Raw genomic sequence first — 15,389 nt, 5'->3', positions numbered from 1 at the left:
ACCGACAACTTATCCAGCATATGTTTTAGACAGCAGATGCCCTACCACCCACAACCTAGTACTGGGAAACACCTATACACACTCAAATTCACACTCATACACTACAGCAATTTTAGTTCCTCCAATTCCCCTATAGTGCATGTGTTTGGACTGTGGGGGAAACCAGAGCACCCAGAGCAAACCCACACATCAACATGAGGAGAACATGCAAACTCCATACAGAAATGCCAACTGACTCAGCCGAGACTCGAACCTGTGACCTTCTTGCTGTGAGGCGACAGTGTTAACCACTGAGTCACTGTGTTCCCTCAATTCATTCATTCATTTTCTTTTGTCGGCTTAGTCCCTTTATTAATCAGGGGTCGCCACAGCGGAGTGAACCAGCACTTCCAGCTGTAATTTAACCCTAATTTAACCCAATGCCTAAAGTAGTGGACATGCATCGCAGAGCTGCTGCAAATACAACACATACAAGCATTTAAGTGTCTTCAGTTGTCTATTTCTCTTATGTTAATTAAATTTTATTGAATATTTAAAACGCACAATGCCTAAAATGTGGCTCTTCGCGCCGCCCACCCTTATCACTGCTACCAAACCGACCAATCACGAAGTTTGTGTTTCATGTTGTTGTGACGTAGTTAAATTCTTTTGAGAGGTGTGAAGGTATGCGAAGGCTGCGACGGACCGTACGCGTGCGCTTGGCAGAATTAAAATGTCAGAATAATATAATAAGTATAAATTAGCCTTGACAAAGCGGGATCACGTGACTCCACACTCGGTAAGGAAAGTAATTTAAAAAATTGACCTGGAAAAATGTAATCGATTATAGGTTCTAAATGCCGATTTCAATTACTTTTCGAATAATTGCCCAGCCTTAATTTTAATCTTATAATATTTTGTATTAGGCCTATTGTTTTGTTCATTTCATTTTGTTCAATATTTATATATATATATATATATATATATATATATATATATATATATATATATATATATATATATATATATATATATATATATATATTTATTTATTTATTTATATATATATATATTAGAGCTGCATGATTCTGGCTAAAATGACAATCGTAATATTTTTGCTTAAAATAAAGATCACGATTCTCTCACAATTCTGTAGATGTAAAATAAAAATTAATATGAGATTATTGTTTTTTCTCAAACATTTGGTAAAACAACAATATTAATATTATGTGTAGGTCTACTGGTTTCTATAAATAATTATATTCTATTTATAATAATTCTGATGTTGAATTATGTTTGATATAAAGGCCTATGCTTGCAATATGTCATTGAGAACATTATTAGACCGATAATGTAAAAGATCGAGATTGCGATCTTTTTTCGATTAATTGTGCAGCTCTAATATATATATATATATATATATATATATTCTTCTGTAAGGTAAGGGTTTCATTCATGGAACTCCCCTCAGTCACTGTCATTAGTTGTCATAATTCTATTATTATTATTTTAAATCAATTTAAGTTAAGATATGCACATTTCAGAGGGGGTGCAATTTACAGCAGGGGTGCATTTCTTGGCACAACACTGGTCCTTCTGTTATTTTTTTCTCTATAAGTTAAGCCTTTAATGCATAATTCTAGACAAAGTGTTTTTTAACAGATTGATTCGTTCAATAGATTTATATTTGATGACGATCAAATGTGGTGTCAAAATTAAATAATATACACTTGAGGTCAGAATTATTAGCCCCCCTTTTAATTTTTTTTTCTTTTTTAAATATTTCCCAAATTATGTTTAACAGAGCAAGGAAATTTTCACAGTATGTCTGATAATATTTTTAATTCTGGAGAAAGTCTTATTTGTTTTATTTCGGCTAGAATAAAAGCAGTTATACATTTTTTTTTTTAATTTAAGGTCAAAATTATTAGCCCCTTTAAGCAATATTTTTGTTCGATAGTCTACAGAACAAACCATCATTATACAGTTACTTGCCTAATTACCCTAACCTGCCTAGTTAACCCAGTTAAGCCATTAAATGTCACTTTAAGCTGTATTGAAGTGTCTTGAAGAATATCCAGTCAAATATTATTTACTGTCATCATTCATTCATTTTCTTGATGGCTTAGTCCCTACATTAATCCGGGGTTGCCACTGCGGAATGAACCGCCAACTTATCCAGCACATTTTTATGCAGCATATCTTCCAGCCGCAACCCATCTCTGGGAAACATCCACACATGCCCACACATTAACACACACATTCACATACTACAGACAATTTAGCCTACCCAATTCACCTGTACCGCATGTCTTTGGACTGTAGGGGAAACCGGAGCACCCGGAGGAAACCCACACGAACGCAGGGAGAACATGCAAACTCCACACAGAAACGCCAACTGAGCAGAGGATCGAACCAGCGACCTTATTGCTGTGAGGCGACAGCACTACATACTGCGCCACTGCGTCACCCTACTGCCATCATGGCAAAGATAAAATAAATCAGTTATTAGAGATGATTTATTAAAACTATTATGGTTAGAAAATGTATTGAAATATTTGACTTTTGACACATTGTTTAAAATACGTGGATAAGAAATAGCTATTAACTTCTTTTTTTGATGGGGCCAGTAAAAATTTTGCCAGGGCAAGTAAAAATCCTGATCGGGCCAGTAGAAAAAACCCTTAGCATTGAACCCTGTTATCTGTAAAATGCTTATTGATTTCAGAGTTTTTGTCTTGTTTCTTGTACAAATATCAAAAAATACTTAAATCAGGAAGCATTTTATAGGCCCGTAAGTTTTCAAAATAATCTAAATTTAAATAAAGTGAGTTTCCACTTACACAAACCAAAAATAATCTTCCAGTCGGGTGAGCAAAATAATCTAAAGACAAGTTAACTTTGCTTAGCCCATGCACTGACAGATCATTTAGTTTGTTTCATGGAGAAAAAAAAACTCAATTTTGACCTTTTGTCTACAAAATGGTTCTTTATTTAAGAAACTGTAGACAATTACACTACACTAAGGCCCTAAATAGGAACCTTAAAATAAAATTAGAGTCGTAGAGATCAGGGGGAAATGAAAAGGTCAAAAAGTAGCAGACGAGGAAGGCTGGAAGGAAGCGCTGATGGAGGAGGGTGACGGTGTCTAAATGTGGATGTCACAGGACACCGACACACAGCTGAGAGAAAGAGAGAGAAGAGAGAGAGATTCCAGTTGAGCGAAGAGACACAACACGAGTTTCGAGATCTCCTCAGCGCTCCGTCATTCCTTTCACAGAGCTTTCTAATATCAAATCCAAGCAAACGCACCTTACAAATGACAACACAGTGCAAAACACCACTAAAAATGACACATAAGCCAGCAATAATGCAACCCTGAGCCTTTAAATAACAGCCCTCGATGGGCCCAGCTGCCACTTCCACTCTATTAAAACCATTTATTTCCCAGAGTCCACCTGTTGTGGCATGTGTGTGTTTACCAAATGTCCCCACAAGTATAGCAATACTAGATAATTTGACTTTTTTTGTCCCCATGTAAAAAAAACAGCTTATAAATCACACAGAATGAAGTATTTTAACATGTAAAAGTTCAGATTGTTTCCTGAGAGAGTTGGTTTAGGGGAAGGAGGAGAGAATGTCTGTGCAGTAGAAACACCAATATGTCAATTGGGAAGTCCCCATAAAGATAGCTGTACAAGTGTGTGTGTCGATCTTTAAACGTGAGGTAATGCAGACTGAGTGGAGATGTCTGTCTTCTCCAAACCCCAGTGGACGGCTAGTGGAAGCCCTTTAATAGGTGACCTTTCAAACCAAATGAAGTCTGACCTCCAGGGTCAAAACTCTGCTGCTATTTTAGTTCAGAAAAACTCTCAGATCCCCAAATCACGCTGAGAATGAGGCTCAGTCAATGTGAACACTTTAGGGCTTAGTTTAACTTGTTACAACCAAGCGGCAACCTCCCACTCTCTCTCAGGAAGCCAATACGGAAGTAACTAAAACTGCAATTCATCTGAAATTCAGCTAGTCGTGGCCGCTCCTGGCTCCAAAACAGAGCAAATTTCAATTGAGCCCACTGTTAGAATGGCCAACTTTACAGCAGAAAAAAAGGTGTTTACAGCCTGGTACAAAAAATATTTTGGTTAATACAGCTAATATTACCCTTCATGACAACTGTGAGGGGGGTGAATTTTTTAATAACTCATCCGTTTCTTTTATATTAAGTTATATTAAGTTTGCATAATTAAGGGCGTGGCCACTTGATTGACAGCTAGGTCTCGTTGGTCGCCGTCACGTCACCTCAGCTAAATCCGGCAGATTAGCCACTGAACTGGGCATATTTATCGTATTTCTGTGTTGTTTTATGTGGCTTTACACAGTCAACTGCCTTTTGGACTTGTTTCCTACAATTATTAGATGGCATGGCATGCTGAGTGCACTTAATTGTGCTCACAAACCATTCACGTGGCCTCCGTTTCCCATGTGAGTAAAGTTATATACCATCTCTATACATGTATTTTTTTATTTAAGATCATTTATCGTTTATATTTATATTTAGAGATGTAATGCACTCCAGAATTTGTCAGATTGATTAGCTGTGGGCTCTAGAACAGTCATCTGAAGCGTTGTTATACAGTGTTATGCTGGATTTCATCAATAGTCTTACATTAACTAACACAGACTATATCTGAAGTGTTTGGAAGTAATTTGCGTTTTCCTCCTGTTGAAAAACGTTATAAGAACAATGTTTAGTGGCTCTAAACACTTTATTGATATAGTGTACAGCCAAGCACAAGTGGTCAGAATACAAACGAGTCACAGGTGATAAAGTATTAAGTGTTCTCCCAAAGTAAAGTGTGTCTGAACCAGGTCCAAGCTAAATGCCTGCAGGTGTCTGTAGCTCCGCTCACTCTCCGCCTCTTTGCCAATGTTTGGTTTCCCGCCGTGGGGTGTGATGACGCGCGAACAAAATGGCGACGGTTGGCCGCGCCTACTTGTGGCTTCTTTTGCGCTCTTCAGAAACCTATGGGTGACGTCACGGATACTACGTCCATATATTTTACAGTCTATGGTTACAACATATCATATCGCTGCTAATTTGGGATGTTGTACTTAGAAATAAAAATTAAATGGCTCAAAGTTGACGACATGGTGGCTCAGTGGTTAGCACTGTCACCTCACAGCTAGAAGGTCGTTGGTTCGAGTGCCAGTTGGGTCAATTGGCATTTCTGTGTGGAGTTTACATGATTCCCCCTCCCCGTGTTGGCGTGGGTTTCCTCTGGTTGCCCCCACAGTCCAAACATGTGCAATAGGCTAACTGGATGAACTAAATTGGCAGTAATGTGTGTGAATCCCAGTGCATGGCTGTTTCCCAGTACTGGGCTGCAGTAAATGCAGTAAATAAATCAGAGACTGAGCTGAAGGAAAATGAGTAAATGACTGAATTAATGGGTCAAAGATGAACAGATAAAATCCTTTTTTTAACCCTGATTAATTTAACAATAGTTTTATAATAATACGATCAGACATATTTAGAATGACTATTTATTAAAGTATCACAGTGCAGCTTCATCAAAATGACTAAATTGTTATTTTAAATTTTTTACTGTTCCCCTATCTAAGCACCAGGGGCCTCATGCATCAACGCTTTGCGTACGCCTGGTTTCACGCTCACGTTTGGATTTACTAACGGTGAAATGAATGTGAGAGTGTGCGTTGTTCCATGCCAACTTCATGCCTGGCGTACGTGCATTTCTTGTGTGTTAAACATTAAAGCACATTAAAGTTCATCCAATTCCTCTATAGCGCATGTGTTTGGACTGTGGGGGAAACCGGAGCACCCGGAGGAAAAACACGCCAACATGGGGAGAACATGCAAACTCCACACAGAAATGCCAAATGACTCAGCCGAGACTTGAACCAGTGACCTTCTTGCTGTGAGGCGACAGTGCTAATTCATTCATTCATTTTCTTTTTGACTTAGTCCCTTTATTAATCTGGTGTTGCCACAGCGGAACGAACCACCAACTTATCCAGCATATGTTCAACGCAGCAGATGATGCACTTCCAGCTGTATTTAACCCTTATTTCACCCAATGCCTGAAGTATTGTCAGATCAATTGTTTGGCGACATCACCAACCAGAGCGAGGTGGCAGTAACGCATCAAAAACTTTGTTATCGTCCACCGTAAAACAGGAAGAAGAAGAAACTGCCATTCTTCTAATGTAGAAATTTCTTCATTACTGATCGCCAAAGCTGTTTCAGTAACCGAAGAGGTATCCGGTGCACAGAACTGCACAATAGGAGGGTGGTGCAAGATACACTCAACGTTACGCTGCATGAATTTTTAATTAGCCTACATTAGTAACAGTTAATTTTGTTATGGTATGAACTTAATCTTAGGAAAGGCAAAAATAAATGAATAAAATTTAGACCTTTGTAACGAAATTCAAGACTTTGTATACCAAATTCAAGGCTATTAAGGCCTTAATTTGAGATTATCAAATTTAAGACTTTTTCAGTGCTTTTAAGACCCCGCGGGTACTCTGTAATAAATCTTCTTCAGTAAAAATAACAGACTTATAGGCCTGCTGTATATGACAGACGGCACAATCTAACTTAAACATGACGTGTGCTGTAAACTAGGCTACATTATTTTAGCATTCGTTATGATATTAATCTGTTGTGGTCCAGCTTATGTGTCCTTTTTTTAATGTTAAGATTTTTCTTTGAAATCTGCTATAAGCTCCAACTATTGACACTAATTGTTGTTAAAATATTCAGCCTTTTAGCAAATCCTGATATTTTCCAGCAGGTTTGACACGGACTAAACTAAACTGTCTGAGGCTAGTTTACTTAATAATCCCTCATCAAAGCTCGCCGTGAGTGAGACGGGGAAAGTTTAAAAAAAGGTCTGCTTAAGTGCCAAAATACAAACTGGTTTGTTAAATAAAATATTGATAGAAATAAAATGACAGTGGAATATTCACAGTTTCAGAGTGAGCTATTTTAGGCGAAATAATTTTCTGTTAATGACAATTCATATTGCGTCCGTCAGTTTCACTTTTATTAATTGAATCTACTACTTTGACCACAATAAGCCAGGCTTTACAAACTATTAGCAGCAGTGAAAGTATTCCTCCATGGAGAAGTAAACTCAGTCGGAAGGATGAGAGAACAGAAACTCATTGTGAGAATAATCTTACGGAGCGGCGCATGTTGCGTCTGTGCAGTCGGTGCGCTTGATGAATCGCTTGATGAATTAGAAACAGAGCGCACAGCCCTCCGGTATTTGTGCTCACTTCCAAAACAGCAGCTCAAATGGAAGAAATCAGTGCGTTGAGGATGTGTCTAATGTATTATTGAGCCTTTTAGAATTCAAAATTACAAATATCTAGGTAGACCTACTTTGTGTGTGAAGAGCAGATAATAACCCTTTCTACTCCAGTGTTGCAAATACGATCTGCTGATCTAAAAGACACAACGCAACATGATGTAGAAACAGCAGTGAACTCCTTGCCGCAGGTCAAAATGAAGCCATTTGATGCAAAACTTCATGACAACAAGAAAGTTTTTCGTGTTGTCATGAACGCGACAAGCAGTTTGAATTGTGAATGAATGGAGAATGATTGACAGGCGTGGCAGCGGGAAGCGCTGAACTGAACATGAATTTAACCACGTGAATATTCATCTGTGCTTCACATTAAACTATAGAATGACTTCAGAACATTTGTGATATAGTAGGCCTACATGACAACATGACAACGCTCTCAGCAATGGCACATCTCTACTGGTTTATTTACTTTAAGTCAAGCGGTCTTAACATTGTTTTGTTTACTCTGCTAAGCAACGCAAGGCACTGAATGGCGGTGTGTCGCACACGGTCGCACATCGTGTGAGCCTCATAGAAAACGTACAATTCAGTCATGGCATATCGTGGCGCATCCAGTACGTCCAATTCAACACCATTCTTCCCACATAGACTTTACCACGGCGGCCCGGTTCTGTGTGCGTGAGAAACAGAGAATACCCCGCCACAGAGACGTGCTGGACACAAAACTACCTGTTCTGACTTTGGTAGTAGCTTTGAGAAGAGCTACTGCAAGTGTATTTATGTTAAAGATAATATGTGCAATATGACTAAATGTAAATGAATATTTTATTATAAAATTAATAATGTTTGTTTGGGAGCACTGATACAGCCATGAATCTTCTTATGATACAAATACAGATTAAATAGCTCTGGTCATGTAAATGTTTGCACTAACTATGCCGCACACATCTTTATGAACTTAATAACTTATAACAGTAACTCCCTGTTTCTGCTGCCCAGTGTAAAATATATTTTTTTTCAGCTTGAAACTGGATCAAAAATTGAACAAGCTGCTGCCTAGGCATGCCTACACTTGACAGACTTGATTTAGATCAGTTTAGCGAGGCCTTCATTAGAGCAATGTGATCCCAGTCCTGCCGTGGACTGCTAGCTAAACTCCGTACAGTTTGAATTATAAATAATTATTAAACACTATTTAAGCTGTTGGTGTAGTAAAATAAAACCTAGTGTACTTATTGTATTCAAATGAGTGAAACTGCTTTGCTTTTAAAGATCTCCTCTTTTTCATTAATTAGGCAAAAACACTTTGTTTTATATATTTTCACTGCGCTCCTAAAAGTCTTTAATGTGCTCCTAAATTTTTTTAAGGAGCGCATGTGCTCCTCCTGAAAAAACTAAGCTTTAAACTAGGGATGCACCGAAATGAAATTCTTGGCCGAAGCCGAAAAATAATGAATTGCTTGGCCGAAGGCGGAATACCGAATGCGGTGTTTTGCTTTTTTTTTCATATAGTTTGCCAATTTTTTCACTATTACAATAATTAAATAGTAAAAATTATCTTTTTACTATTTTGTGTTGCTTTTCAGGGAAATAAATCAAATAACAAAAATACAATTTCAAAAGTATTTATTTAACACTGAACATTTTTTTAACATTCCAGCAGATAATATACAAACAAAGCACAATATAACTTAAAATAAATAAATTAGTAAAATAAAAAAATATTTTTATTTGGCCATCTTTGAAGCCCCCCTTCTTGAAATAGCCTATGTTAGGCCTGTAACTGACTGCTGAAAGAATGTAACTGTATGTCTACAACAACAAATGTGCATTGAATGGTGCAAAAAATGTGGATAACAACAAATGAATAACTGTCCAAGACATAAGCCAACTTAGCCTACTTCTTCAGGAAAAGTGGCAGGTTCTTCTTTATAAAAAGTAGCTTCTTTGCTGTCTCGCATGAAAGTCGGTTCCTCTTCTCATCGATGACATGAGATGCAGCACTAAACAGTCTCTCGCTGTCAGTGCGCGGCTCATCCGTAGTACGAGCCCGTTTACTCTCTGCGCTGTTTTCATCTCCTGCGCTGTGCATCACCTGACCGTCCGTCTCCAACACCTAGCGGCTTTCCCAAGTCCAACTCGGCCTGGATCATTTCTCGTGTGCGCAGCTTTTTGCCCATATCCAAGTAATGATCTTTTATATCGTGGATCAAGCACAGTCGCGATGAAGTACAGGTGTTCTGAGTCCGCCTGACTAAATCGTGCCCTGACAGCTTCTAAGAGCGCCCTTTTAGCTGTTTTCACTCCGTGGTCCTACTGGATTGTTTAAAAGACGCTTTAGTGCTGCAAGTAAATGTATGACGTCTGCCACAGATGAGCTTATCTCTCTTGTTATCTGCTCAAAGGGGGTGAGAAGACAGAGAACGTTCCTCTGGACAATTCAGCAGAACAGTGTCTGCAAACGGCCGTTTTTGCCTCTTTCTCTTACACTTTAAAGCGCTTCCACACTGCTGACATGTTTGCTGCATAAAGCGCGCGCCTCTCACTCTACGCGGGTTACTATTTGATCGCGTCATTAAAAACGTCATTGTTCGGCAAAATTTATTCGGCCTTTTTGCTTATTCGGCCGAACACCGAAAGGGCTTTTTTGACTATTTTCGGCCGAATAATTTCGGTTGCCGAATATTCGGTGAATCCCTACTTTAAACCCAACCATAAGTGTAAATTATTCACAAAATCTGAGAGGAATAATAGTTGGATAACAAGCATGTAGAAGTGCACAAACCTAGCCGTAAGCCTAAGCCTAACATAAACGGTAAACGTACCCCTTAATTCAGATTGGCTGATTGGCATGTTGTTCCAGGATCAACACAGATGTTAATCCAGGAACATGTCCTACTTGGTGAAATCAGGTTGACGTGTACACACACACACATACACACACACACACATAGAGAGACACAAACAGAGACGCAGACACACAGGTATGTCCACCTAATGCCTCAACTGGGAACAAATTATCACCTTACCAAAGCAAAGTTGAAAAAAAGCTCCTGGTAATTGTGGATAAGCAAAGTAGCCGAGGTTGTATTAATAGCTTGTCATTTGTCTGGACGGCTGCCATTCATTCTCCTGCTCGTTCTTTCTCTCACACACACACACACACTCGCTCAATGGAGGTGATTGTCAGAAGCGTGAAAACAATGATGAGATCGCAAACCACGCTGCTGGAGACAACGCAACAGTTCCCTCGGCCTGACCACGGCTGACCTTCCACATACACAACCACTGATTTCAGACACTTCACAGGCAGCTACTGCATGACAAACACTTCTCAGACCCTTTTTACTAGTGGTGTAACGGATCACAGATCTCATGGTTGGAATCACACTTCGATTTTTGGGTCACGGATCAGACCATTTTGCGGGGAGGAGACAAATGTCAATTGGTTTTGATGTATTATTAATTGCTACAAATTTCAACTGTGTCAAGTTGGATTAAACAGTGATTTTAATCTTCACCATGAACATGTTCATATCTGAACTATAAACTGTACCTCTGTGGTTTTTGATTGTTTATAACTAACTGAAAAGGGTAAAAACTGAATCTCTTTCTTGGTCAAATGCAGATTTGAATGCAGCACATCGAATGATTAATTAACATACATGTTCATAATCATCTTCATTTATTTTGCATGGGTGTTTGAATTTACCCTTCACTAAGCCCCGCCCTCCTTAGTTACTGTTGCTACGCCTGTCAAGCTTTCTTGCCTGGCATGTCTATTACAATGTGTATGCGCCGGTGTCAGACATTGCTTGCATGCATGGTTCAGGATTGGTTGAGCTGCGTATCGATGAATTTGCTCTTCAGTGTTTGGACTCTCAGTAATGATTTAAACCACACTGAATTAGCTAAACTGAACTGAACTTAAACAATAAAAACTGAACTACCATAATCCAGTTACTATGACCATTTATGTAAAGCTGCTTTGACACAATCTATATTGTAAAAGCGCTATACAAATAAAGCTGAATTGAATTGGCAGGAATATAATTTGTCATTTTTGGTGAACAGGTGAGATATCTGAGACAGCTAGACAAAAAAAAACTGCAGTATGCATGACAGGGGTATATTCACCACATAATATGCAACCGATTAGGAAATTATTTAATCAAAAAATTGAAGCTAGGTTAGCCTAGCCACCTGATACGCTAACCATTCAACAGCTAGTTCATGCACATAGTTCATAGTTCATGCACAGCAGGAGAGGTGAAATTTAAAAATAACCTAAAAATAACTAATTAAACCATGATTTCTCTGTTTTAGCCAAAAAGCTTGATAGACTAATTGTTGTGCAATTAAATATAAAGTTAGCATTAGTAACCGACAAGGAAACACACATGGACAGCACTTCAACATCATTCACTCATAGAAAGAACAGCCAGAAAGGGGAAACTGATGGATTTGTGCTGATTATTAGCATCATTGACCCATAACAATGTACAGTACCTATAACTGTTAGTATGTTTGTGTGCTTTTTGTACTTTTTCTATTCTAATTTGCTGTTAAGTGGAATAAATAAATACATTGAAATGCAAATTAAAGTAAAAATAGCAGAAGTGAACAAATATATTTTCCCTACCAGCAAATAATAATCCGACACTAAATATAAAAGCAGACCCTAACCGTACGTTCACATCGAAAGCGGCGAGAGCGTCAAAGTAGCCGGAAGTCATTAATTTTCAATGAGAGCCGGCGGCGATAAGCGGCGATAAGCGGCGAGGAGCAGCGCGGCGCGTCTTCGCCGGCGTGAGCGTCGAGGAGAGTTGAAATGAAGTCAACTTTATGGTAATGAGCTATGACGCGGTTCGGCGGCAAGCAATCAGAATGAAGACGTCCACCGCTTGATAGCAGTTCAGGGAACACAGACCTGTGAACTTTGGTTCTGACCACAGTTGTTCCCAAGGGTTTGATTATTGCGGTCGCCGGATTTCCAATTATTAACAATGTTTTCTTACAGGAACATACATTAAATAAGTTACTGGCGAGTTACTGATGTTCATTAATGTTATATAAATTTATCTTAAAAAAGCGGGAATCTCAGGCGATGTGACAGTACAAAACAGTATAGCTGCTTCAGGATATTTCAGACATATGGACACATATTGGATAAATAAAGCAAAGCCACACCACACGCAACTTGATCTTCCATTGTTTTATGAATTTGATAAGAAGTGTGCAACATTTTCACGCTAAAAACATGTCTTATGCAGGAATGTAACTGGTATGCTGCAACGGCTCCTTTAAGTACGAGATCAATGTAGCGAGTTTTGACGCTCTCGCCGCCGGAGCTGAAGGCAGACAGCGATGTCGCCAGAGCGGCCAGAGAGACCTTAGACGCTCTCGCCGCTTTCGGTGTGAACGTACGGTAACCCGTATAACGTCGTCACCAAGCGGCAACATCCCGATCTCCCTTGTGAAGCAAATACGGAAGTAACCAAAACTGCAATTCATCAAAATTCCGCTAGTCCTGGCTCCATATAGAGCAAATGTCTATTGAGCCCACTGTTAAAATGGGCAACTTTACAATAGAAAAAAAGGTGTTTACAGCCTGGTACAAAGAACAATTTTAATTCATAAATTCATATTATAAATTCACATATTCACTGAGAAATAAATGAAAAAATATTCATTTTTAAAATGTGGTGTACTCGCATATGCTGAGCACTGTATATGTAAATGTTTCGCCCTCGTCTACTTGTAATCTAATTAACTAAAAACCATTCTTAATACCAGATTATGGACCAGATTCACTACCAATGTCTCAAACTAAAATACGTCATTTCTGAAGTCATTAAAAAAGTCATTTCTGTTAAAACAGCCTTTAGCATGTTGCTAATTAAACTCTAATGCATATTAGCAAGCATAAACATTGGATAAAATAATACTCTTTAATTATAGAAAGGAGCAATTCCAGCGTTATGGATGTGACATTTGCAGTAAAAACTCAAAACATAATTTCACACAGAAAGTATATGTTGACATTATATCGAAATTTCTGTTTATATTTTCCAAAATAGCTCACCACAGAGTTATGGGAGCAGAAAAATATCAATATGTAAACATGTTTTATATTTTAAATTAGGAAAATAAACATGCGTTATGGATGTGACAAAAAAAAGTTTGCGAATTTACAGTCGACAACAGATTATTTAGAAATTCTGACAGTTAAACTGCACAACCCAAAAGACACAATGCTCATCAAACAGGTATGAGTCGGCTCACTATAGAATTAAAATGATTGATTTTATTTTATTTGACATTTTTGCATTTATGAAGAAAAAGTGTCGTTATGGATGTGACACATTTCCGTTATGGATGTGACAGCTGTGAAATTGCCACTTGTGTGATTTTGGCAAATTAAATATAATAGTTTGAAATACTGACAGATACATTCACAAGTATTTTTACAGTACTGTAAAATACTTGCTAACACAAAAAATGTAGAAACGGTTTGTCTATTTTGCTGAAAACTAAATAATTTTTTATGGCAAGGTTGACATTTGCGTGGAATTGCCCAAAGATATTTTGCATTTATAATTGCTTTTATTGGCATTTTGGGATTTAATCGAGTTCAACTCTGACATTGCTATAAGGCATGATTATTTGTATCCTGTCTCATCAGGAAAGGCAGAGTAGTGAAATATAAAGATCTCTAGCTCTTCAATATTAACTTTTTTATATTAAAGTTAATGTAATGCGCAAAATACGCTTTTAACGAGGGAAGTACAACCGTCAAACACGTCACCATTTTACTTTGTAAACAAGCAGTTCGCTTCAAAAGATTGATTATCAGAAGCAAAATATTGGTTATCAAGCACTAATATTTCAAACACAAGATGCACTTACAATAGCGTTGAATTGGTGTCAAGCAACTGCCGGCATTTCTTATGTCTAATTAATTTGAATTAGATACATCTGCTCAAGCAAGCTCCGGTGTCGGTTAGGTTTAAGGGCGGGGCATCGAATTTAAATCAGTTTGCTACGTTTCTCCGTGAGATGAAGCGCTAATGCTAATCTAAATTCATCGTTTCACCAGCAAGATCAACAAGGTAAATACATGTTTTTGTTTGTTACCACATAAAAAAGCACTACAGTACTTCATAGAAAATACTATAGTAAAGTACTTGAAATGATCTGTTGTGGTAATTCTATCGTTGCTACGATTATACAACAAATAGTAATGTAAGTTAAACAAATGAGCAAATGCTGTAGTTTTTAAAACTATAGGGTATTTTATACTTGTTTTCTGTAAAAACATAGGATTTATTACAGTCTATCAGTTCAAAATTGTTAATGCCATCCTTTAACATTCATTAACAAAGTGTTATTATAATATTTAGCCTGCAGTACGCATTGGCTGGTATATGATTCTGATGATATGATAACCTTGGATACAAATATCAGTTTCACGGTATTGTGGTTAGTGCTCCAAAATATATTCTTTTAAATTTCTGGGTAAAAAACTAAAACTTTTTCACTTTTAAACACAGTATATTTTATTTTGAGAAACGTTTAAAAAAATTTGGAGCTGTAAACATAAATAATTCAAATGAATTGTTGACTTGTGCTTTCTTCATTAGTTCCAAAAACACAGATTTATTTACAATTTAAAATGACATATTTGAATATATTTTCTGCTGGAGATACTGTTGTCCTAAAAAAATAGTAAAGACACGTAAATAAAAAAACTGAACACATACCTTAGTAACGGTATAGCAGAAAATTTTGACGGTTTTAAAACCTTGACCTTTCCAAACCGTGGTATACCTTGAAAACAATTGTCATCCCATGCCTTGCCTGCAGTACAATACACTTTACTGTAGTTTGATTCAAAAACACTACATCTGCTTTAATTGATTGTGTAATTTTTTGTGTGTGTAAATGTATTTAGATTTAGGTTTTAATTATAAAGAAGAAAAAAAAGTCAAACACAATGTCAAGGGATGGATCCTGCTGTCAAATTCGATCTTTGGGTTGAATTATGATAATGGAAAATCTGAAATCATCTAAAAG

The 15,389-nt window shown here is 37.5% G+C and overlaps 1 protein-coding gene and 1 long non-coding RNA gene across 7 annotated transcripts in view; both read right to left on the bottom strand.

The window, feature by feature from the left end:
* The window catches only part of actn3b (actinin alpha 3b), a 701,279-nt gene that overhangs the window by 675,273 nt on the left and 10,617 nt on the right, over positions 1-15,389 (bottom strand).
* LOC147843008 (uncharacterized) lies at positions 5,946-10,820 on the bottom strand. Its single transcript, XR_015495352.1, has 2 exons — positions 10,015-10,820; positions 5,946-8,719 (listed from the first exon to the last, which is right to left on the bottom strand). It is a non-coding gene; the product is annotated as an uncharacterized LOC147843008 (long non-coding RNA).

This window comes from Danio rerio, chromosome 7 (genome assembly GCF_052040795.2).
Source record: "Danio rerio strain M-AB ecotype USA chromosome 7, GRCz13ab, whole genome shotgun sequence".
Lineage (NCBI taxonomy): Eukaryota > Metazoa > Chordata > Actinopteri > Cypriniformes > Danionidae > Danio > Danio rerio.
Note: the sequence above shows the minus strand (reverse complement) of the source record. Positions and strands in the feature narration are given on the sequence as shown.